Here is a 26,743-nt window from a genome sequence, read left to right on the forward strand (position 1 = left end):
TGGAATATATCGGTCCACTCCTTCTGCTACCTCCCCCACATACGGTCAAAAGTTTGAATATCCATCACATTAACATCCGATTCCATTCAGACTGAACACATATCAATGTTTCTATCAACATAAGATCTGTTATTAAGATGCTAAAGTTCGGACAATATCTTCTGGTACCTCCACCACAAAGGGTCAAAGTTTTGAATAACCAAAACGATTATAAAATCCATAATAGACATCCCGTGCTCTTCATATTTCACACATCCCATTATTGCTAATAACACAAAATCTGCTGGGATGGGATGGGATCGGTCCACTCTTGCCGGTATCTGCCCAACGTAGGATTCAAGATTTTAGAAAAGAAACCAAACTAAAACAAACATCCAACTCTCTTCAAATTTCACACATACAGTGTGAGATAAAAAAAAAAACTGTAACGAAGTCAAAAGCCAGGCTTTAATACACCCTTCAGAATATTTTCGCGATAATATTCGGCATTTATTCTGATGCCACGGTCGATTAATACGAGCGGAGAGCGACCATGGGCTGTAATGGCGGCCTACACCATCATCATGGTGAGTTCTGGTGGCCAACCGAAGATGCACATTTTCAGCTGACCCCTTTGGCAAGTACGGGTGGGATAAAAAAAACTACAACAAAGTCAAACGCCATAATTTTTACATTTTATTGAATGAAACCAAAAAATGTCGGAAATAGCATCAAATTTTAGATTAAGTTTAGATTTGTTCGAATTGGTCACCTTTGGCACGAATTATTGCCTTCAAACGGCCGTCACACGCTGCCCGAATGTTGCTCTGCGGTATTTTGGCCCATTCCCGGCGAGGCGCTTGCTTGAGGTGATCGACACTTTGGTATTTTTAGTGCCAATCTTACTTTCCAAAATACTCCAGACACAATAATCCAACAGAGTTTGGTGCGCCATTGTGCGCTGGAAATGAAGCGAGGAACCTCATTTTGTAATCATTCTTGGATGGCCCGTGTTGAGAGCGATGTTGCTGAGACCTGTTGAAATGTCCAAGATCAGCGGCCAAGATGTTTGCGTGCCCAAGGCTTTAATACACCCTCCAGAATATTTTCGCGATAATATTCGGCATTTATTCTGATGTCGCGGTTGATTAATACGGGCGGAGAGCGACCATCGGCTGTCATGGAGGCCAACCGAAGGTGCACATTTTCTGCTGACTTCTTTGACAAGTAAACACGATAATTTTGGACAACGAATATTTTCTCATCGAAAAAAAAGCGAAGCAACTTCTCAGCTCTTTCGAGTCTATTTTCTTTCTGTTGCGTTGTAAGTTCTTGCACTTTTTGGAATTTCAATGGCTTTACCCCGAGTTAATTTTTCAATATTTGCCGAATGGAATATTGCGATATGTTCAGCTCAAGAGCCATTTTTCGGCCACTGCGATCAAATCGCTTCTTTAGTTTTCGAACCATTTCTGCTGATGTTGCTGTTTTCTTCCGTCCACTTCCTTGAAGTCGGGTTACGCTACCAGTATCACGGCAACGAGCGATGGTACAAGGCAGAAAAGATTTATTCACATAATGGAATGCTCTAACTCTAGCCACTTGTGGTTTTCCTGCCAAATATAAAGCAATCACACTATCATGCTTGAAGGTTAACACAAATAACTAATTTTCCGGAAAATTCTCACCAAAATGCTGTTTGTTGTAGGCTTGTAAACAATATAATGAGCTGTCACTGGAATCATTTGAACAGCTGTCGGAAGAGTGGCTTAGAAATGACAGCAGTCTGAAGTTTTCATCTCACCCTGAATAATCCCACTTTTAAAGATTCTTTTTCGGGATCTTAAGGTCTATAAGATTTTTTACTTGCATTTTGGTTTAAGAATTGATATATATCTTGATATATATCTTCTTATGATGGACCTCTGGTCAATAGAAATTGATTTTTAAAGAATATTTATAAACGACTTTCAGATCGATAGATGGATATTTCTTTAAAAAGGTTTTAAAGAATAGCATTCAGGTCCATAAACACGATATTTCTTATAATTTTTTAAGAACTTTCTTATGAAGCATCTTCAGTTCTATCAAACTTTATTTTTTTAAAAGATCCTTCAGGTCTGTCTACTTGTTTTTTAAAATTTTTTTGGTAGGTCCTTTGTTGCCTCAGGACCGTGGTATGCGAAGAGACAAATAAAACATCAATGGTTTTCTTACCATATAATTAAATTATTAACTGTTTGTTTATTAACGGTTGGCAACAATATGCGTATTTCGCAAAGGAGGTGGCAAAACAAGTGAACGAACTACAAATAAGAAATTTGAAACAATTCCGGTGAATAACGTCGGTAATATCGTCAAAATATCGAAGAACGGAGTTACCATCATATGTGGGCTATGCATTTTTTTGTAATATGCTGTAGCACCCATTAAGACCTTTAAATACGAAAATTTAAAACAATTCCGGCGAATAAAGGGATGTTCCTTCGTATATTGGCTATACGAAGACGTGGACCTGCGTAGACTATATCCATTACTAACATAAAGCACGAAATTTGAAATAATTCCGGGGATCAATGTCGCTAAAATCATCAAAGTACCGAATTCGGGAGGTACCATTATTTGGGATCTATACGAAAACATGGACCGACATGTGCCATTAGCTTAAGCTGTCTACTGGCAAAATACACACCTGTGCAAAATTATAGGCATCCTTGTCGATTTTCGAAACTTACCTAAACTTGATAAACCATCTGATTTCTGTGATATGGATTATCCAATTTAGGCCAGTAAGTAGGTCAGGTCTTGCGATTTTCGAAGTTTTTACTATATGACCGGCGTGGCAATAAAACGTTATTTCGATGAGGCACCTTTCGGTTATATGATATATACCATCTGTAGCCATAAGGCTGAGAACAATGCGAAATGCTTCCAGCGTTCCCCTAAACAAACGACCGGCAGTATGGAAAAAATCGACACCAGGCAATGCTGTAAGGTTATTGTTTTGCCGTTCGGATTGTTGATGTTGTTATTTTTATTGCTATTGTTGTTGTCGTTATTATTATTCTATACTCTAATGTTCATCTGAACACATTTAATTATATTTGTATTGTATGTGCAGCATTGTTTAAAACACATATTTAAGCTTAGGATATGTTTGCCTCTCTCTCTCGGTGGATATGCCGCCCAGCAACTTTATACTCATCCTCATCGGCATTGGCATCGACATCCGTTGCTGTGGCAATGAATATTCTACTGTATACTCGATGTGTGAATGTACATGTATGTGCGAATGTGTGTGTATGTGCCTATGTTAAAACTTCACATAAAAATTGGAGAAGAAGACTTTGTTATAACGAATTCATCAGTAGCAGCAGCAGCAAAAACCGAATCAACAACAAAAGTTCAAATTTGTTGTTGCTCAACAATTTTAAGAGTTCTTGAAAATCATTTTCAGACTTGATTAAATAAATTCATTAAAATTTCTAAACACAAAACAATGGCAGAGACTCCCTTTGATTAGATTTGCTCATCTTACCGATGACAAAGTCATTATAACAAAGTCTCACTGTATGGGTGTGTGCGCTTGTATCCTCTGTCCTGAAATATTACTAAAGGCAATATTTGAAAAAAAAAATATGTCAAAATACACATATATACACATATATATGTATATGGACAGACTTTAAAATTATTGGCATTTGTATGAAATTTAGCACAAAGTTATATCGTTCCGATAATGGCTTTAAATGTTAAAATGAAAATGTATTGATTTTCATGTTTTCGTACAGTTACAATTTGGAAATAAACATTATTGATGATTTGCAACAATTTGAAATGCAATAACACGTTTTGTTGTTGATGTTGTTGGGTCTGTTTTGTCTGTGGTTTAGAGAAATTTGTCACATTTTCGGCAATTTGTTTAAATCACAGATATTTGACTGTTGTAATCTAATTCATGCTTTGGCATGAATATGCCAAAGGCCATGATGTGTACATGTGTATGTATATTGGATATATTTACTGTTAAATTGGAATTATGGTCATCTGAAGGCTAAAGTAATATGAGTTTAAATTTTTGCAATAAAAATGAATTACATAAATTCATATCGCTTTTTATAAGTCATCGAATGGCGAAAAAATAATTAATTTAATTTTAGGAAAAATTCATCGAATGACGAAAAAATAATTAATTTAATTTTAGGAAAAATTAAATGTTCTAGTTAAACTTTCCTAAAAATACGTAGCATGGTTTTCTCGGAAATTAGGGAGTTTATTACAAAATTGTAATATTTTTGGTCGGGCTCAAAGATGACGAACCGCAGTACTGCAATAAACTAATATCCGTGATGTTAAATTAAAATTTATTGTTATAAGTTCTAATTATATATATAAATTTAGCAAAGGCACAAACCACTAGAACATAAATCCGGTTCCGAAAGTACAGGGTGGAATGAAAAAAGTACAAGCAACTTCAGACTGGTGTCATTTCAAAGCCACTCGTCCGACAGCTGTTAAAATTATTCCAGTAAGAGCTCATTATATTGTTTACAAGCGTACAAAAGCATTTTTGTGAGAATTTTCCAGAAAAAATGTTATTCGTGATGGAATTCAAGCCTGATAGTGTGATTTCTCTATATTTGGCTGGAAAACCACAAGTGGTTATCGTTGGAGCACTCCAGCCATTATATGTGAATAAATCTTTTGTGTCTAGTACCATCGCTTGTTACGGTGATACTGGTAGCGTAGCCCGCCGTCAAGGAAGTGGACATGAGAAAACAGCAACATCAGCAGAAATAGTTCGAAGAGTAAAGAAGCAACCGAAAAATGGCTCGTGAGCCGAACACATCGCAATATTCCATTCCGGAAATAATGAAAAATTAGCTCGGGGTAAAGCCATTGAAATTCCAAAAAGTGCAAGAACTTACACTCCAACAGAAAGAAAATAGACTCAAAAGAGCTAAAGATTTGCTTCGCTTGGCCAAAAGTGGTAAACTGCCGAATTTGGTCTTCTCCGAAAAAAAAAAAATATAAAAAGTAAGGCTTTTGGCATTGTTGTAGTTTTTTTATCTCACCCTGTATATTATTTATAAAAATTTTCGGAACCAGATTAATGTTCTGGTGGTTTGTGCCTTTACGAGAGAGATTGTGGGGGTAATTCGAGGCACCTTAGAATTAATTTATAACAACAATCTATAAAAATATCCCCAACAAAACATCCATTACAAATCGGGTTACCAACCCATTATTTAAACATGTTTATGTCGCACAAAATAAGTAGATATTTTTGGCCTCTATATGTCGAACAAATCAGCTATTATACCCTCAGCCATATGGCCAGAGAGGGTATATATTAATTGATAAGGCCAAAACGTGCCTCATCAAAATAAAGGTTTTAGACCCTAGGTCTCTTTGAGCCAAATCCGCTTTAGGACATTTGGATTCGCTCAAGCGATGTTCGTCTGTCTGTCTGGCTGGTGCGCACGATAACTCTCGAAGGGAGTGTCCGATTTGATACAAATATGGTACATTGTAATAATATTAGATCGAGTTCGGAGATGGGCAATATCGGTCCACTTCTTCTGGTACCACCCCCACAAAAGTTGGAAGTTTTTTGAAAAAAAAAAAAATTTACAGCATAGAATGTGCGCGATGTAACAGATATAGTTGATATCTAATACAAATAAAAATATTGCTTTGGGGAAAATTACATGGAAATCGAACATTTATATCCAATTTAATGCGAAATCATAATTCCCCAGGATTCTGTTTGAAAGAAATATTTAGATAGAGCAAGTTGTTGGGAATCTATGACTTTTTTATGACAGATAAAAGTATTGCAAAATTGTGACCCTCTGTGGGTGAGGTACCAGAAGGGTTTCGCAGATATATATCATCTTCACAACAGATCTTGTGCTAGTAAAAGTGTTTGTATGTGTAAAATTTGAAGGGAGTTGGATGTTTATTACGCTTTCTTTGAACGTTTTGTTCTCCAAAGTCTGGAACCCAATTTGGGGGAGTTACACACATTACACATTACACACATTTATAACAGATCTTGTGTTGATAAAAATATTGAGGTTTGACAAGTCTGAATGGAATCGGATGTTAATTTCGCGTTTTATAACCTTCATGGTTTTTCAAAACGTTGACTCTTTGTGGGGGAGGTACCAGAATGAATGGTCGGATATCTACCATCTTTTTTATAGATCTTGGGTTCATGGAAATATTGAGATGTACCAAGTCGCGTTTTATAAACTTCGTGGTTTTTCAAAACGTTGAGTCTTTGTGGGGGAGGGACCAGAAGAAGTAGACCGATATATCCCATCGTTACAGCAGATCTTGTGTTAGTAGAAATAAGGTATGTGTGAAATATGAAGAGAACCGGGTGCTTATTTCGGATTTTATAATCGTTTTGGTTATTGGACCTTTACACCACACCTTGGGTTAATAGAAATATTGTGATGTGTATAATTTGCAGATAATCGAACTCTTACATCACATATTATAAGATTTATAAATATTCAAAATTTTGACCTTTTGTGCGTATTGAACCGATTTTGTCCATTTTAACTCTTGACGTAGCAAATATTAGGATTTGCAATGTTCTCTTTATGTGCAGAATATATATACATATATATATTTTTTTGAAAATTTCGTTCTTTTGTGGGGAGGTACAAGAAGGAGTGAACCGATTTGTTCCCTCTTCACACCGGACCATGGGTAAATACAAATATTGGAATGTGTGAAATTTGAAGACAATCGGACTCTTACGTCAAATTTTAGAAGAGTTATAATTATTCCAAATATTTGACCATTTGTGGTGGGGTACTTGATGGAGTGGACCGATATTGTCCATTTCCACACCTGACAAGCACTGATGCAAATATTAGGATTTGAGAAGTACGAGAAAAATCGGATTATCCTTCCTATTTCTGTGCAGTGTTTTTTTTGACCTTTTGTGAAGGATTGGACTGATAATAATATTATGATGTACCAAGTTTAGACCAAATTGGATACTGGCTTCGAGAGTCATATTGTGCGCCAACAGGACAGATGGACAGACATCGCTAGATCGACTCCAAATGTCCTGAAACGGATTAGGTCCAAAGAGACCTAGACCCAGTATTTCGATGAGACACATTGTGGGCGTATACCCTCTGTAGCTATATGGCTGAGGGTGTAATTATTTTTAAGCAGCTGTGTGGTAATATAGTGTTGTATCGGAGAGTAGTTGGCTACATCCCTTTACAAATCCGTAGAATTTTCCTACTTCTTCTTCAAAGTGTTTTTTTATTGTATTATTTTGTTTTTAATTCAGATTAATAATAATCTTTTATAATCTACAGTTTAAAAAACAATCAAGATTAATATTAAATTAAATATTTTCATTAATTCGCCATAAAAATTAGTTTTAAAAATATAAACTATTTCGTTTTTATTAAAGTTCACCTGCTCCTTTCTGTCATTGGCAATGTTTTGTTTGTCTTATTTGCGTGTTATTTTTGTTGCTGTTGTTGTTATATTAAAAACCAATAAAATGTATAAAATGTAAATGACAAATTAAAATGTGAACAAATAAACGGTGGACATTTAATAAATGCCATAAATTTGTTCATTTCGTATGCATTTAGCATAAACTTGCATGCATAGCATTGATCAAGCGTTTTTTCACACAATTTAGGTTGTGACGTTTTTCCCCCATTTCATACACATGCTCATATGGAGATATATGTGTGTGTGTTTGTATATTTGTGTAAATAAATGTATTAAAAATGTACATATGTGTGTGTTGTTTATTATTTATTTAGTTAATATAATTAAAATTTATAAAAACGGATTAAATGTATGTGGTTGAAATGTAAATATAACTTTTTTTCCTCTCCCGCTCTCTGTTTCTCCCTCTCTCTGGTAACGATTTGTTTTTCATTTTTTTCGTTCTCATTTCAATTAAAATTAATAATGAATAAAAACAACAAAAGACTAAAGAAATTGTAAAACAATTGATTTAAATGTTGCAGTATTAATATTTATGAGATGTGGCAAAAAAAATATAGCATCGAATGTGACTTATTTTTGTGGTTCGAAAAATAAATAAATTAGAGGAGAATCGATTTGCGGGAGAGGTGTGTAAAGTAGTTAAGGGGATTAATATGCAATAATTATTTCGTAGAATTATTAGGGGGTATTTGTGTCAACAAAGGGAAAGTATATACGCCCAAAAGGTTTCTCATGGAAATAACGGGTTTGGAACCTATGTCTCTTCTATTTCAGGGCATTCGAGGCGACGGCTGGTACGCAAGATAACGCTCAAAAAATTGAAGAAAAAAAACAAACAAACTGAAAGCTCAAATGAAACTCCAGGTGTTTCGGCTCAGATAAAACGTCCAATCTCGATATATTCACATCAGATGCGAGAAAGGGATATTATTAGCCTGCTACTTCTTCATAAAGTGTTAATATGTTGAATATTAATAACTCTAAAATAAAATATTCCCTCATTTTCTTCAAATCGCCCATTTAAGTGAAAACCCTACAAAGGTTCAATATTTTTTAAAATTTTCGCCGCTAAATGTAGAGTAAGGTGGTAATCGAAGGGAGTACCTGATTTAGTTCAAATTTCGCATTTGGTAAATCTTTATCAGACCTCTCCTTCTTATAACTCCCCCGCAAAATATCAAAATGGAAAATATGAACAAAAACGTGAAAAAATACTTGAAACCGGGATATACACGTATGCAGGGTGAGATAAAAAAACAGTAACAAACCCAAACGCCATAATTTTAAAATTTTTTTTTAATTTTAATAAATGAAATCAACAAATGTCGGAGATAGCATCAAATTTTAGAATAAGTTTAGATTTGTTCGAATAGCGCTTGCTTGAGGTGCTCGACATTTTAGTATTTTTTAGTGCCAACCTTACTTTCCAAAATACTCCAGATACAATAGTCCAACGGATTGGTATCCGGAGATTTTGTTGGCCATTGTGCGCTGAAAATGAAGCGAGAAACCTCATTTTGTAACCATTCTTGGGTGGCACGGTGATGAGTCCTGTTGGAATGTCCAAGATATGTGGCCCAAGACTTTAAAGCAACCTCCAAAATATTTTCGCGATAATATTCGGCATTTATTCTGATGCCACGATCGATTAATACGAGCGGAAAGCGACCATCGGCTGTTATGGCGGCCCACACCGTCACCATTACCGGCGCTTGAGTTGTGGTGGCCAACCGAAGGTTCATATTTTCAGATGAACTCTTAGGCAAGTAACACGATAATTTTGTTTGTTTACAAACTGCTTGACAACGAATGTTTTTTCATCGAAGAAAATCGAATTTGGCAGTTTACCACTTTCGGCCAAGCGAAGCAACTCTTTAGCTCTTTTAAGTCAATTTACTTTCTGTTGCGGTGTAAGTTCAGGCACTTTTTGGAATGTCAATGGCTTTACCTCGAGCTCATTTTTCAATATTTGCGATATGTTAAGCTCACGAGCCATTTTTCGGCCACTACGCGGGTTTCGATCAAGTCGCTTCTTAACTTTTCTAACCATTTCTGCTGTTTTCTTCCGTCCACTTCCTTGACGTCGGGCTACGCTACCGGTATCACGGTAACGAGCGATGGTACAAGACACAGAAGATTTATTTACATATAAAGGCTGGTGTGCTCTAACGATAGCCACTTGTGGTTTTCCAGCCAAATATAAAGAAATCACACCTTCACGCCTGAATTCCATCTAGAATAATTTTTTTCTGGAAAATTCTCACCACAAAGGCTTTGTACGCTTGTAAACAATATAATATGTTGTCTCTGGAATAATTTTAACAGCTGTCGGACGTGTGGCTTAAAAGTGACAGCAGTCTGGAGTTGGTTGCAGTTTTTTTTATCTCACGCTGTATATGTTTCAGCCTGTTTGGTGTTTAAGTCCCATACATTCGTAATAATATTTGGTTCCAGATTTCAGGTACAGTTAAAAAATACCTCTGCTAAATTTTATCTAGATCTGTTCAAATTTGGATATAGGTCCCATCTTATCCGATATCCTTTATCCGATATTACTTTTATTATGCACCAAATGGTTAATATCAGCAGAAATGGAATGAATTTTGGCACACCCCATCGAATTCACTCTAGAAGCCAGGAATTCAAATTTGGTGAAACTCGGTTCAGAAATAGCTTCAGCTTCCATAGATGAATGTGTTTTTTCTTCCGAATTGGAGTTCAAAACCTCTACTACAACGATGTTCGCCAAGTTTCATCGAGATTGATTTTGATTTGAATATAGCTCCCACACACATCTTTATCCGATTTTACGTTATATTGTGCATCAAGTATCTATTAACAGCCCAAATTAGATCGATCTTCAGCCTAAATTAGATGGATCATTCCGATATATCTATTGCCCCGATATATATTTTTAATATAATCCTTTTCGAAGTCATATCATTCACTCTAAGGCAATGTAATCTGATAAGAGAGGTACAAATGCCTTCAAAAAATTTGGTGGAAATCTATTCAGAGTCGGAAATTCCTCGCATATATTTGTTTCCACTGATTTCCATAGTGGTGTAGGGTATTCTATAGTCGATTCCGCCCGAATTTTGACCTTAGTTTTCTCGCTATTTTTAGTGTTTCACGGTATTGTTTTCCGATTTTGTCCAAATTTGGGACCTCTCAATATATTTAGAAAAGTATATGACCCACTATTGGATATTTATTTCTTCTAGTACCTTCTTTGAAAAAATAAGAAATCACTAATGAATCCAGGATTAATTCCAAATATGGCACATCGTAATGTTTGACTCATACTAATGTCAAGCGTAATAATTATGAATAATAAATAAGTTATTTGTAAAATGTATAAATAATTGCATAAAAAATTAAAAAGTACAGAATACATAAAAGAATAAATATATAATAAATAAAAAATATTATTAAATAATTGCATGCATTTAGAAAGAAATAGTTCCCCGTTGACTCATAATATAACTTTTTATTAGTTAAACAAAAATCAAACATTAGGTTTTAAACTTATTCTGACAACAATTGAAAAATACACATGTATGCAATAATTGTAATATTGTGTTTTTTTATATTTTCCTTAGGCTAATTCAAAATATCATTATTCAATACGTTTTATATCAAAAAAAAAAAAAAAAAAAAAAAAAATTAAAAAAAAAACATTTGACAATTGATTTTATGCCACAGCAATCTCATTTTATTTCAAACCAAAAATATGTGTCGTACATTTATAGCAACTTGATTCAATTAAAAAGTTTCATGTTCTAACATTTTCATTTTTTGTTTTGCAATTTTATGCAATTCAGCGTTTTTGTTTTTTCAATGTTCAAAAAATATTTATAAAGCATTTGCTGTCAAAACCAAATAATTCGTTGGTTTTTGGTTTTTAACATAATATCACTCACACACACACACACACAAAAATAAAGAAAAATTACAAAAAAAAAAAAACCTTGCAACAAATGTGGTTGTACGAATGCAGTTGCATACATTATGCTGTAATACCAATACTAAACTCCCTCTGTGCGGGTGTTACCCACACATCCATATACATTAATTAAAAACGGAATTTACCAATACCAACAAATACCGCAACCATTTGTTGCCTTTACAGCTGGACCCAGCTAGCATGTGGGCGCGCTTAGCTTTTGAGGCGGTTTTACACCGAAAACCCCGCCAAAACTAACAATACCATATAATTTTGTGGGTTCGAGCGCTCAGTTTTGCGGCACCAACCACCAGCCACCTTACACTTTACGTGTTGTGTTGTTGTTGGTTTTTGCTGCTGCCATTGCCATTGTGGCACAAACAATTTGTGGTAAGCCAATATTTAGCTGCCAGCAAAAGTAGAAAATTGAAAAAAAAGTTTATATTTAAACTTGCGCAAACACAAACAAAGTTAGATGCCAACAGAGCTGCAGCCTGAATCGTATTTGAGTATGGAATTTACAGCACTTATTTAAAAATAGCTAAAATATTTTCAAATAGCAAGTTAAATTTTTAATCTGATTGTTTTTTAACAATTATATTTGAATTTCTAAAACAAATAAGAATTTTTAGTTTTTGCAGTTGGATAAAAAAAGTTTGGATTTGGAATTATTTATTACAAACTAAAATTAGAAATCTGTAATAATATAAATTTCTATGAAGAAAATATATTGATGTGCAATAAGCAATGGATTACACAGCTCACGCATGTGTTCTGTTTTGTTTCATTGTGAAATATACAGGTTGAGATGAAAAAACAGCAACCAATTTCAGACTGCTGTCAGTTCTAAGCCACTCATCCGACAGCTATTAAAATTATTCCAGTGACATTTTCCAGAAAACATTTTTCGTGATGGAATTTAAGCGTGATAATGTGATTTTTTATATTTGGCTGGAAACCACAAGTGGCTATCGTTAGAGCACTCCAGCATTTGAATTTGAATAAATCTTTTTGTGTTTCGTACCATCGCTCGTTACCGCAATGCTGGTAGTGGACAGAAGACAACAGCAATATCAGCAGAAATGGTTCGAAAAGTAAAGAAGCGACTTGTTCGAAACCCGCGTCGCAGTGGCAGAAAAATGGTTCGTGAGCTGAACATATCGCAATATTCCATTCGGCAAATATTGAAAAATGAGCCATTGAAATTCCAAAAAGTGCAAGAATTTACACAGAAACATAAAGAAAATAGAATCAAAAGAGCTAAAGGGTTGCTTCGCTTGGCCGAAAGTGGTGAACTGCCGAATTTGGTTTTCTCCGATGAGAAAACATTCTTTGTAAAGCAGTTTGTAAATAAACAAAATGATTGTGCTTAACTGACAAAGAGGTCAGGTCAGCTGCAAATGTGCACCTTCGGTTGGCAACCAGAGCTTAGGCGCCGGCCATGGTGATGTGGGCCATGGATGTGTGGGCCGCCATAAAAGCCGATGGCCGCTCTCCGTTGGTATTAATCGACCGTGGCATCAGAATAAATGCCGAATATTATCGCGAAAATTTTCTGGAGGAGGTATTAAAGCCTTGGGCACGCAAACATTTTGGCCGCAGACCTTGGATATTCCAACAGGACTCAACACCAATGCACTCAGTACGTGCCACCCAAAAATGGTTACTTAATCAGGTTCCTCGATTCATTTCCAGAGCACAATGGCCACCAAAATCTCCGGATACCAATCCGTTGGACTATTGTGTCTGGAGTATTTTGGATAGTAAGATTGGCACTCAAAAATAGCAAAGTGTTGATCACCTCAAGCAAGCGCTTCGCCGGAAATGGGCCAAAATACCGCAGAGCAACAGTCGGGCAGCGTGTGACGGTTTCATAGGCAGTTTGAAGGCCGTAATTCGTGCCAAAGGTGACCAATTTGAACAAAGCTAAACTTATTCTAAAACTTGATGCTATTTCCGACATTTTTTACCTTCATTCAATAATTTTTTTTAAATGTAAAAATTATGGCATTTGGCTTTGTTGCAGTTTTTTTATCCCACCCTCTATACCTCTTTGAGAAGAGCTCCAATAGCTCTTCTATGAGAAGAGCTCCAATAGCTCTTCCATGAGAAGAGCTCCAATAGCTCTTCCATGAGAAGAGCACCAATAGCTCTTCTATGAGAAGAGCTTCAATAGCTCTTCTATGAGAAGAGCTCCTATAGCTCTTCTATGAGAAGAGCTCCTATAGCTATTTTATGAGAAGAGCTGCTATAGCTCTTCTATGGGAAGAGCTCTTATAGCTCTTCTATGAGAAGAGCTCTATAGCTATTCTATGAGAAGAGCTCTATAGCTGTTATATGAGAAGAGCTCTATAGCTCTTCTATGAGAAGAGCTCCTATAGCTCTTCTATGATAAGAGCTCCTATAGCTCTTCTATGAGAAGAGCTCCTATAGCTCTTCTATGAGAAGAGCTCCTATAGCTCTTCTATGAGAAGAGCTCCTATAGCTCTTCTATGAGAAGAGCTCCTATAGCTCTTCTATGAGAAGAGCTCCTATAGCTATTTTATGAGAAGAGCTCCTATAGCTCTTCTATGAGAAGAGCTCCTATAGCTCTTCTATGAGAAGAGCTCCTATAGCCCTTCTATGAGAAGAGCTCCTATAGCTCTTCTATGAGAAGAGCTCCTATAGCTCTTCTATGAGAAGAGCTCCTATAGCTCCTCTATGAGAAGAGCTCCTATAGCTCTTCTATGAGAAGAGCTCCTATAGCTCTTCTATGAGAAGAGCTCTTATAGCTCTTCTATGAGAAGAGCTCCTATAGCCCTTCTATGAGAAGAGCTCCTATAGCTCTTCTATGAGAAGAGCTCCTATAGCTCTTCTATGAGAAGAGCTCCTATAGCTCTTCTATGAGAAGAGCTCCTATAGCTCTGCTATGAGAAGAGCTCCTATAGCTCTTCTATGAGAAGAGCTCCTATAGCTCTTCTATGAGAAGAGCTCCTATAGCTCTTCTATGAGAAGAGCTCCTATAGCTCTTCTATGAGAAGAGCTCCCATAGCTCTTCTATGAGAAGAGCTCCTATAGCTCTTCTATGAGAAGAGCTCCTATAGTTCCTCTATGAGAAGAGCTCCTATAGCTCTTCTATGAGAAGAGCTCCAATAGCTCTTCTATGAGAAGAGCTCCAATAGCTCTTCTATGAGAAGAGCTCCAATAGCTCTTCTACGAGAAGAGCTCCAATAGCTCTTCTATGAGAAGAGCTCCAATAGCTCTTCTATGAGAAGAGCTCCAATAGCTCTTCTATGAGAAGAGCTCCAATAGCTCTTCTATGAGAAGAGCTCCAATAGCTCTTCTATGAGAAGAGCTCCAATAGCTCTTCTATGAGAAGAGCTCCAATAGCTCTTCTATGAGAAGAGCTCCAATAGCTCTTCTATGAGAAGAGCTCCAATAGCTCTTCTATGAGAAGAGCTCCAATAGCTCTTGCATGAGAAGAGCTCCTATAGCTCTTCTATGAGAAGAGCTCCTATAGCTCTTCTATGAGAAGAGCTCCTATAGCTCTTCTATGAGAAGAGCTCCTATAGCTCTTCTATGAGAAGAACTCCTATAGCTCTTCTATGAGAAGAACTCCTATAGCTCTTCTATGAGAAGAGCTCCTATAGCTCTTCTATGAGAAGAGCTCCTATAGCTCTTCTATGAGAAGAGCTCCTATAGCTCTTCTATGAGAAGAGCTCCTATAGCTCTTCTATGAGAAGAGCTCCTATAGCTCTTCTATGAGAAGAGCTCCTATAGTTCCTCTATGAGAAGAGCTCCTATAGCTCTTCTATGAGAAGAGCTCTAATAGCTCTTCTATGAGAAGAGCTCCAATAGCTCTTCTATGAGAAGAGCTCCAATAGCTCTTCTATGAGAAGAGCTCCAATAGCTCTTCTATGAGAAGAGCTCCAATAGCTCTTCTATGAGAAGAGCTCCAATAGCTCTTCTATGAGAAGAGCTCCAATAGTTCTTCTATGAGAAGAGCTCCAATAGCTCTTCTATAAGAAGAGCTCCAATAGCTCTTCTATGAGAAGAGCTCCAATAGCTCTTCTATGAGAAGAGCTCCAATAGCTCTTCTATGAGAAGAGCTCCTATAGCTCTTCTATGAGAAGAGCTCCTATAGCTCTTCTATGAGAAGAGCTCCTAGAGCTCTTCTATGAGAAGAGCTCCTATAGCTCTTCTATGAGAAGAACTCCTATAGCTCTTCTATGAGAAGAGCTCCTATAGTTCCTCTATGAGAAGAGCTCTTATAGCTCTTCTATGAGAGGACCTATAATAGCCATTCTATGAAAAGACCTATAATAGCCATTCTATGAAAAGACCTATAATAGGTCTTCTATGAGAAGACGTATAGCTAGGTTTTCTATGAGAAGACCTATAATAGCTCTTCTACCAGAAGACCTATAATAGCTCTTCTATGCGAAGACCTATAATAGCTCTTTTATGAGAAAACCTATAATAGCTCTTCTATGAGAAGGCCTATAATAGCTATTCTATGAGAAAATCTATAAAAGCTTTTCTACTAGAAGACCTGTAGCTCTTATATGAGAAGAGCTGCGAACTTAGTCAGCCACTGGGATTATGCCTGCGTGTGAATAATATTTAAGAATCACACGCACCATGGTCCCGTATGCTTTTTATTGCCGATAATTCTCCTCTGTGTTTTAAGACCATTTTAAAGCCTAATTGAATTCCAGAGAGTATTAACACAAACATATATATATATATATTATATAAAATTATTAAAAAATTCATTTTTATCCATTCAACAATGCGTGGAGGACACAAAAATCCTCCCATTTTCACTTATCTTTTCGAAATATTATTATATTTGTTCACTTTGCAGTCTACGCCATAACCCCTAATACTGCCACATGACAGTGACATTATCGTAGATACTTTAATAGCATTATTTTAATGAATTTGTGGTGGACATTCAATTTATTATAATTGTTCGGAGCATCGTGTCACACATGCATGGCCTACCATGAATAATGGACATGCATAAAATGGTGCTTATTACAAATGTCGAGTTGCCACAGCTAGCATGCCTGCCCGTACGTCTGACAGAGCCTTAAGCTGGTGTGTAAAATAAATAATTTGTTCCTGGTTATGCAGCACCAGGAATGTTCTCTCTCTGTGTGTTTGCCAGATAAAAAACAATTTATTGATGCGTTAATTAGTGGTATTAAATAATTTAATTTATGCCTTTGTATGGGGTAGCCAAACAGAGAGAGAGAGAGAGAGAGAGAGAGAGAGAGAGAGAGGGAGAGTACGCAAGAGATCAGCGGTAGTGGCAAACAACCGACCAATTAACCAAAATCCATTACCCCAGGTTTTGACCGGGCCATCAGCAAAGAAAAAATAAATAAATAAATAAACGAATGGAAATCTTTTTAATTAATTTAACATTTTTCTAAAAGCCTGCTGTTTGTCGCCAATAAATGAAAAAAAAAAAAAAAACACACACACACATGAATTTGTGTTCCTTGCTCCACCCCTCCAACCCTTTTCTCGTTTATTGAGTTGATTATAAATGTTAATTTGATTTATGGTAAAATAAACACACAGGCCAATGCATCATTGTTATGACAATAAATTACAAAAAAGCAAAAGGGGTAGAAAACCAACAACAGCGACACAACTTACCTTGATTTAATGATTGTTAATAATTAATTGAGTTTCCGCAGCTAGGATGATGCGTTAATTCTGGTGTTGATATATCCTAGGATTTATGTGGTCGTACCTATTCCAGCTGTAATGAAAGTGCAACAAAAAAAAAAAAAAGACACCATTTTAACAAATTTACTCAACACAACGTCATTTTATGTTTAAAAAGAGAAAAACGATTAAATTTATTTTGTTGTAAAAAGTAAACAGCGGCTCTCTCTCCTGCTGCGTATGAGCAACATCTGCGATGGCGTAGTTAATGCAATATTAATCATACGCATTGCGGTTATGACCTTATTGTTTGTTTGTTGTTTTATTTATATTATTATGGAGTTTCTTAATTTCATCGCAGCAACGTTGGGCGTGTGACATCTGGCTGTTTGCTTCCACATTAAAACATGTGTTTTCTTTAGTTTATAGTTCATTTATGTGGGACAACAAAGCGGTATAATATTTTTCGAATGTAATTGGGTTTTAGCCTGTTGTTATGATAACACCTTCTAGTGGGGAATGAGGGCGATTTTTAAATACATAAAGCAAAATAAATGGTTTACTTCTTCTTTGTTCCATAAAAGTCCATAAAAATATTCTACTATTAGATCAAATTTTAACATACACTACCATTGGTGCGGAGTTGAGTCAATTTTTATCAGATTCGGACTTCGTCATTCCAAATTTGTATTTCTTAAAATAAATACAGAATTTTCGTCCTATAAATGTACTGAATTTATATGACACCTGAACCTTGCCATGAAAGTTCAGTTGCTGATTGATGCCAAAACTCTTGACAATCGGTGCAATTCCAGATCAATATTGACAATTTTCGGCAGGCCGTCATTATAGCCATAGAAAATCTGAAACTCCAAATATCGTTTTCTGGAGGCGTCGTTCATGGGCGCCATACCCAAGCGATTACTGACGTAACCCATTTTCAATATAATGTTTGTCTTAGAATTTTAGTCTGATCAGGAATATACCCACAAAATTTATGAATTTTCTTCTCCTCCTCCATCTCCAAGGATGGTTAAAGTAGAAGAAGGGCTTAAATTGGGGAAATTGGTTAATACTCGGTCGTGACTAGCTGTATTCAACTTTTTCGTTTTAAATGACTCATTTCGCCGCATTGTTTGGAAGTATAAGTCGGTTTGCGATATGAACATGTATTAAAAATATGTATTCGATATGATTTTTCATTTAGAAGGTCTCAGAAGGTCTTAGAACAGCTTAATTTTTAAATTCAAGATTTTTACCAAAACGTCCTTAAAAAATTCAGGGATTTGGGGCAGTCAATTTTTCAAAGTCCTTTTTCTTGAAATGTTCACGATTTTTTGTCAGGATGTCATTGAATTGTTTCCAAAACACCAGAAAAAACAATGTAAAAAGATCCCTGAGAAGATTTATTTTAATTTTAATGATTAAAATAATTTCTTCAAAAGCAGTTTTTTTATCCATGAAGACATGCAACCAGGTCCTGGAAATATTTTCTTTTTTAATTCAAAATTTTCGACCTAGAGCTTTGTTATTCAAAGTCTAAGATTCTTGAAAACAATTGTTTTCTTAATTCATCAAAAACGTATCCTAAAAATCCTGCAAGCCCCTACCGATTTTGCTAGAAATTGTTTAAAACATTAAAAACAACATTAGGCCTTTTTTAAAAAAAAAAAATCAAGGCTTTCGGCAGGATTTACGATATCTTTCAAAAAAAGTCTTCAAAAAACAATAATTTTTACATAGGAAGGTCTTTTAAAAATCTCCTTACAATTTTTCTGCAACTTCGCAAATAGTTTTCTAAAAACCAAACTACAATGTTTTTTTTAATAATGTTACGATTTTGGGTCAGTAAGTCCCAGACAAGTTATTTTCAAATGATTTTTATCAAAGAGTCCTTGAATCACCAATTCCAAATATTAAAATATGCAGGACTTTTTCTTATAAAAAAAAAAAACAAATTTTCGGTCAGGGATCCTTACTTTTTTATTTAAAAATTTACAATTTTCGATCAGGAGGTCTTTAAGAATATTTATTTTTTTTTTCTTAAAAAGATCTGCCATTGTCGGTTAAAAAAGTCCTTGAAATTTTATAAACCATTCAAGATTTTCTGAGACAGAGACATTTTATGTTCAAAAATCGACTATCTTTGGCTAGGAAGTTCAAATAATTCCTGATCTTCGTTTATTAGCTCCTTGAATGTTTTTTTTTTTTTTTTTTTTTTTTTTTTTTTGAAAATTGATGATATTTACAAGAAAGTCCATGAAAAAAGTCAGAAATTTTTCAAAATATTTAGCAAACTCATAAGGAGGTCATTTCAAATTATTCTTAAAAATTCAATATTTTCGGTTAGGAGATACATGGGAACTTATTCTCAAAAAAATAAAGATTATCCGCCAATAGTTCCTTGAAGAACTTTTCTAAATAATCCACGATTTTCGTCCAGGGAATCTTGAAAATGTTTCCTTAAAAATCCACGACTTTCAACGCCATTAAGGCCTTGTGAAATGGTCCTTAAAAGTTTTTTTCAAAAAATCATAATTGTTTGGTCATAAAGAATTTTTAAGCATTTCTTACAAAATCTACGATTTTCCGCCTGTACTTTATGGGAAACAACTTCTTAAAAATGTCCACGATAGATTTTCAGTCGGTAGGTCCTTGCTTAAAATTTGCATTCATGATATTCGAGAGCCGGAAGGTAAGAGATTTCAAGAGGACCTTCAAATTGTTTTGAGGACACTGTAGTCAATTTGACCACGATTTTTATGTAGACGGGAAATCCCTTAAATATATTTGATATATATATAGCTGTAAATGCTCAAGAAATATGTAACACTGCGCGATGTTTGGCATTGAAATAATTGAAAAATATTCTAAAAATCGTTGCTTTTGGGCCAGAATTTGAAATACATATAAAGAGGTGCAAAAGTGGCCTCGTTTGCATAATAATAAAAATACGATCTTTTTAAAGACCCTTAAAAAACCCACAATCGATAAACAACTGGGGAATACTAAAGGATATATTACAAAAATAATGATAATAAAGGATGAAAAAACTGCAACCAACTTCAGACTGCTGTCATTTCTAAGTCACTCGTCCGACAGTTGTTAACATTATTCCAGTGACAGCTCATTATATTGTTTACAAGTGTGGACCTTCGGTGGGCTCTAAAATATTCTAAAATGTCGATCACCTCAAGCAAGCGCTTCGCCGGGAATTGACCAAAATACCGCAGAGCAACATTCGGATCAAATTGGAAAAAATCCAAACTTATTCTATAATTTGATGATATTTCCTACATTTTTTGATTTTTTCAATAAAATTAAAAAAAATTTACCCTGTATATTTATGTTGAAAATTCTAAGCTATTCTGGTAAGGCACAAACCAGAGGCAGAATACTGAGTTTATGTTTAATGGGAGTCATTCAAAACTTGATTTTGAGAAATAGTGGGTCAATATTTTCCAGACCTAGGTGTGATATAAACATTCCTATATGCCAAGTTTGGATCATGTCGGGCCCCTCCAACATTTTGATCAAGAGTGAAAATAAAACACATAAGTATGTTCTGTCTGGTACCTCCATAAATGATAAATTTTCCATACCCAATCGTAATCTCCCAATGTTGTGATTGCAACATAAAATCACACATACATGCATATTTTTATTTTCATAAAATCTGTAAAAAATTCAAATCACAAATATCCTTTTATTTCTAAATTGAGATTGCCTATTTGTATTGGTTAGAACAAATATAAACTGTTGTGTGTATTGCAGCAAAACAAAGCCGAACACACATATTCAATACTGTGTGTCTGGGATGGGGGTGTGATGCAGACCATTTTGTTTTGCTAAATATATCATTTATCATCAGGCAATAAATACCAATTTATGTTTTTTTTTACTATCTATTCAACAGAGAACAGAGTGGGCTTTTTTATTTCTACACAAAAAATAGAAAAAAAATCAAAGAAAAGAAATAAATGGATTTTTACTAAAACGAAAGAAAATTGCTTTTAGATTTATTTTTGTTCATTTATCGAATACAATTTGCTGCAACAATATTGCCATTTAATGTGAATCTATTTTTTCCTGTTGCCTTTGATTTGGCATAAACGTCTTTGATTCATATTTTTCCTATTTTCCATTTGCATTGGACATCATTCAGTCGAAACGAATGAATGGTCTTTAACAATGTGATAAATAGGAAACTTTCATAAATGAAATGAAACAAAAATGCACACAACATTCTTCGATATTTTAGAATCGTTGCAGAATCGAAGAACCATTTGGCAAAAGGCTAGGCTAGACCAGGCCGGGCCGGGCCAGACGAGACCATCCATAATGAATTCATTGTTAAATGAAATTCAACAAAGCATAAAACATATCCGAAATTGATTGCAAATAGTTACTCTTCCACTACTACTCCGAGGCATAGACATGGACATGGACTAACTCCCCTTTATTGATTCATTGGGGCAGACAAAACGGCCGGCTGGCTTTGGTGTTGCAGATGTTATTGGCATAGGTGCTGTTGCAGTTGGGCGCCATCAGAGTGTTGAGTGTGTTATACCAATCCCAAATGCAAATATTAAACTTGCCACATCCATTGAAAAAACAAGCAAGCCAGCAAGCAAATGTTGCAACTATAGTTAGTCACTCAGTCGGTAGCTAGCAACACCAGTAGCAGGCAAAATAACAACAACAACAAAAACAACTAAACAATAAAGTCGATATGCAAACTATAAGGATTACAATCGTTTTGGGAATTGAACAAAAAAACAAAACTCACACACACACACAAATTAGAATATGGTCTGGCCATATTCATATATCCACACACCGATACACACCCACACAATGATATCATATTAGCAAACCAAAGAATACCATAAATCTCTGCCAGTCGACAATGGTAGTTGGCTACTTCTCTCTCTCTCCCTCAGTGGACGAATATGCATTCGTACGATTGGATGAATGAATGAATGCATGAGGAAATTGAATTAGAAAAGGTGTTAGCACATAAGGGGTAGAAATACAATAGCTATGTACTTTTGAGTATATGCAGGAATGTATTGCTATTCCAGTATAAGAGTTGAGCAAACGTTGAAGTGAAATTCAATAAAACGTAGCAATTTTTTTCTCATGTATTATTTTGAGGTTGCAAAAGAATTTAAATACAATGCCATAGCCTTAAGATATAGATACGTTCAGAAGATATTGAAAAGTGAGAAAATTTTCATGTGGGAAATAAAAAAATGGATCAAATTGAAATTAACATCTATCTATCTGTTTATATAAAAGAGGCTGAGGCTACAATCTTAAACTTTTCACGAGGGTCAGTCCTTTTTTTTTGTTTTGTTTTTGGAAATTCGGCCGAGTCGAACTTTTAATACCCTCCACCATTTGGGTAAAGAAAACATTTTTATATAAAATATCTGTATTCAAACGTGTTCCACTTTAAACTACAAATTCCGATAAGACCCCGCCTGGAAATTCTGTTAAACTTTTCAAAAACAAAGCAGGCCGTTATATGGGGCCATACCAAAACGGGAACATATATAGATAATTTTATACTACAAGGATTGTCATCGACCAACCCCTCTTAAACATCAAATTTGAAACAATTTCGTGGCTGAATGTGACTAGGATTTTTAAAATACCGAATATCGATGGGTATTGTTATATGTGTGCTGTAGGAAAACGTAGACCTAAATGTTCAATGTTCTGCCACCGGAGCCAGAACCCATTATGAACTACAAATACCAATTTATAAACAAATCCGTGGAAATTGTGGCAAAAATTATATAAATTCTGAAGATCCGGAGTTCTTATTATGTTGGGGGAAACGTGGACCTATATATATTATAACCGCCACCGGAGCTGGAACCCATTGTGAATTACAAATACAATTTTGTGGACAAATCTGTGGAAAAATGTGGCAAAAATCATCAAAAAATATCGGGAGGAACCGTTATATGGGGGATATAAAAAAAACGAGGACCTATACAAACAATGTTCCACCAACAAAGTTCTACTACGACCTACAAATACCAATTTTTAGCCAAGTCCTTGAAAAAGTGTGGCGGAAATCATCAAAATACCGAATGTCGGGAGGTACCGTTATATGGGGGCTGTACCAAAACGTGAACTCATATTTACTATGTTCCGTCACCGGACCTTAAAGTCATTGCGAACTATAAATACAATTTTTAAAACACATCCATGAAAAAAATGTAACAAAAAGCATTAAAATACCGAATATCGGGAGGTACCGTTATATGGCGGCTATACCCAAACATGGACTGATATATCATATTTTCACTACCAACCATCCTACGCACAATACAAATTGTTCTGCCAAATCTTGAAGCTCCATGTCAAACACAGACAGACGGATAGACAGGCAAACGGACACCGTTAAATCGACTGATTATGAACATATTACTTTATAGGGTCTACGACGAATATTTATGGATGTTACAAACGGAATGACAAAGTTAATATACCCTCCTTAAATAAATCGCAGTAGAGGGTCCCTTTCTCGTATCTCCCCTACAACAGAGTTCAACAATATCCAAAACTATATAGACATGTTACATATACATTGATAATATTCCTTTTAAAATGGTGCATGATGTTATTTTTATACCCTCCGACATATGGCTAGAAAGAGTATAGAGAGTATAGTATTATAGGCCAAAACACGCCTCATCGAAATAATGGGTTTAGACCCTAGGTCACTTTGACAAAATCCGTTTCAGGACATTTGGAGTCGATCTAGCGATGTCCGTCAGCCTGCCTGCCTGTCTGGCTGGTGAGCACGATAACTCTCAAAGGGAGTACCCGATTTGGTTCATGGGAATATCAAATATCAAACTTAGATCGAGTTCGGAGATGGGCAAAATCGGTCCACTCCTTCTGGTACCTACCCCACAAAAGGTCGAAATTTTCCAAAAGAAATATCTTACTCCAACTTTGCCAATTCTAATATTTGCATCAGTGTTAGGTCATCAGCGAAAATAATCCACTCCTTCAAGTACCTCCGCCACAAAGGCTCAAAATTTTAAATAGTTATAGCTCTTTTAAAATGTGATGTAAGGGTCCGATTGTCTTTAAATATCACAAATACCAATAATTTTATTAATCTGGCGAAAGGATGGAATACATCGGTCCACTCCTTCTGGTACCTCCCCTACATAGCATAAAAATTTTGAATATAAATGAAGCTCATAAAACGCGAAATTAACATTCGATTTCATTCAGACTTAGTACATCTCAATATTTCCATCAACACAAGATATGTTATAAAGATGGTATAGGTCGGACAATTTCTTCTGGGACTTTTCCCCCAAAAAGTCAAAATTTTGAATAACCAAAACGATTATAAAATCCGAATTAAGCATCCGTTCTCTTTAAATTTCACACATGCCATTATTTCCACTAAAACAAAATCTGGTGTGAAGATAAAAAATATAAGTCCACTCCTGTTGCTACCCTCCCTACAAAGGGTCAAATTTTTGACTATCCATGGAGTTCATAAAATGAGAAATTAACATCCGATTCCATTCGGACTTGGTACATCTCAATATTTCCATCAACACAAAATTTGTTATAAATATGCTAGAGATCGGAACCTTTCTGCTGGTACCTTCCCCACAAAGGGTCAACATTTTTAATTATTTCTATTAACACAAGATCTGCTGTGAAGATGGGATTTATCGGCGCACTCCTTCTGGTAATTCCGCCACAAAGGGTTCAGAATTTTGAAAGACAAAACGCTCATTAAACGCGAAATAAGCCCCTAACTGTCTTGAAATTTCACACATCCAAACATTGTTGCTAAGGCAAAATCTGTTGTGAGTATGACAGATATCTACCAAACCTTTCTAGAACTTCACCCACACATGGCCACATTTTCCAATCCATATATCAGTCATAAATTGCCAAACAAGTCGGCGATTCTACACAACGTACTATATCTAAATATTTCCCTTAACCAGAAATCTGATATTAATATAAAAGATATCGGAATTTATGATTTCGCATAAAATTTGATAAAATAGTTTGATTTCCTTTAAATTTTGCACATACCAATATTTTTATGAGTATTAAATGAAGTGGAATATTTCAGTCCGCTATATCTGGTGCCTTGCGATTTCCAAATTTTCCAAAAATTTGCACACATCTCATAGGAAGTAATGGAAGTGCCAAATATGGCACGTTGTAATATTTATATAGGACAATATTGGCTAACGGCTTCGGAACCTCTCCCACAAATTGTCAACAGTTAGAATAATTATAACTCATGGCTGGGCGTATACATCTGCCGGCAAAACCGACTGATACTATTTAACTTGCTTAGTTTCTAGTTCCTCTTAAAATAGTGGAGGGTATTAAAAATTCGCCCCGGCCGTACCTGGCGGCCCTTTTACATGCTGGCTTTACACTTAAGGCTTTATTAATAAGGTGGGATTTATAATTTAAGGACCTCTTTGTCCTTGTTTGACAAAATAATAAAATTCGAAATATATATATTTATATTTTTTCAAGATTTTGATTTTAGGTTCCAGTTTATTTGTAAAATAACAAGTCTTATTTTCAAAACAAATTCTCTAAAAATATTTTAACATATCTTTAAATCATCAGCTTACATCCTTGTGACAAAAAAATTAAAGCCAGTGAAAATCACTTAAGAAATGTCCCCTAAAACAAAGAAAAAACAAATAAATCAATCATTGAATATCGAAATGACCTTTTTCGGGCAATTCAAATCTGAGACATTTAATAATTTATGTATTGAGAAAAAGAAATCTACAGAATATCGATGACAAACACAAAGAAGGCTGATTGAAACCCCAACTTGCACATCACATAAAATATTAACAAAAAAAATATTCCCTTTCTTTCTCTCCACAGAGATTTAAGCGCAGTGACATTTGGGCAAGATTTATACAAAATTCAACATTTTCCCTAAAACATAATAATAACCCAAAAAAAAAAAAAAAGAAGATGAAGAAAAAGAAAAAAAAAAAAAAAAACGACAATGCCACTATGGACGACATTGTGTGTTGCTAAATAAATAAATGAATTTCTATGAGGTTCGTGACAGGGCACAAAATAACAACAACAACATTTCAATCAACTTTTCATTTTGTCAATGAGGCAAAAGTTGAATTAACTAACTTTATTTATTCTCATCTCAATTTATATTCATATAATCAAATCTTCATTTATCAACAACTGGATGAAGAGGAATAAATGATATTGACGACAAAGCCCCTCTACCCCATCCCCTTTTCGTAAAAAAAACACAAATTTTACAACACAAATGGGGGGATTTGAAGAATGAACTTCTGCAGCCTATGGATAAGTGATTTATTTTCACTCACACACACACACAACTGGCCAAGAAACAGACAATATTTTCGCTCCTTTTCAGTTTAAGCCAGACATCTTCTTAAGCAGACGCGTCGGCCACTCCATCGTCGAATGACAAATCAAAACAAAAAAAAAAACAAAGTTTCCATTGACGAGTGTTTACAGGGTGAGATAAAAAAACTGCAACAAAGTTAAACGCCATAATTTTTACATTTTTTTTTTTATTTTTTTAATTTTATTGAGTGGGAGCAACAAATTTCGGAAATAGCAATAAATTAT

At 35.2% G+C, this 26,743-nt stretch overlaps 1 protein-coding gene across 4 annotated transcripts in view; it reads right to left on the minus strand.

Annotated features, from left to right (window-relative positions):
- Positions 1-26,743, minus strand: part of LOC101891253 (protein toll) — a 311,410-nt gene that overhangs the window by 85,795 nt on the left and 198,872 nt on the right. For all 4 annotated transcript variants that reach the window (XM_059121120.1, XM_059121110.1, XM_059121116.1 and 1 more), the window contains one exon: positions 17,075-17,180. The gene's annotated coding sequence lies outside the window, so the exon portion shown is untranslated. The remainder of the gene's footprint in view (positions 1-17,074; positions 17,181-26,743) is intronic.

This window comes from Musca domestica, unplaced genomic scaffold, assembly GCF_030504385.1.
Source record: "Musca domestica strain aabys unplaced genomic scaffold, Musca_domestica.polishedcontigs.V.1.1 1, whole genome shotgun sequence".
In the NCBI taxonomy this organism is placed as follows: Eukaryota; Metazoa; Arthropoda; class Insecta; order Diptera; family Muscidae; genus Musca; species Musca domestica.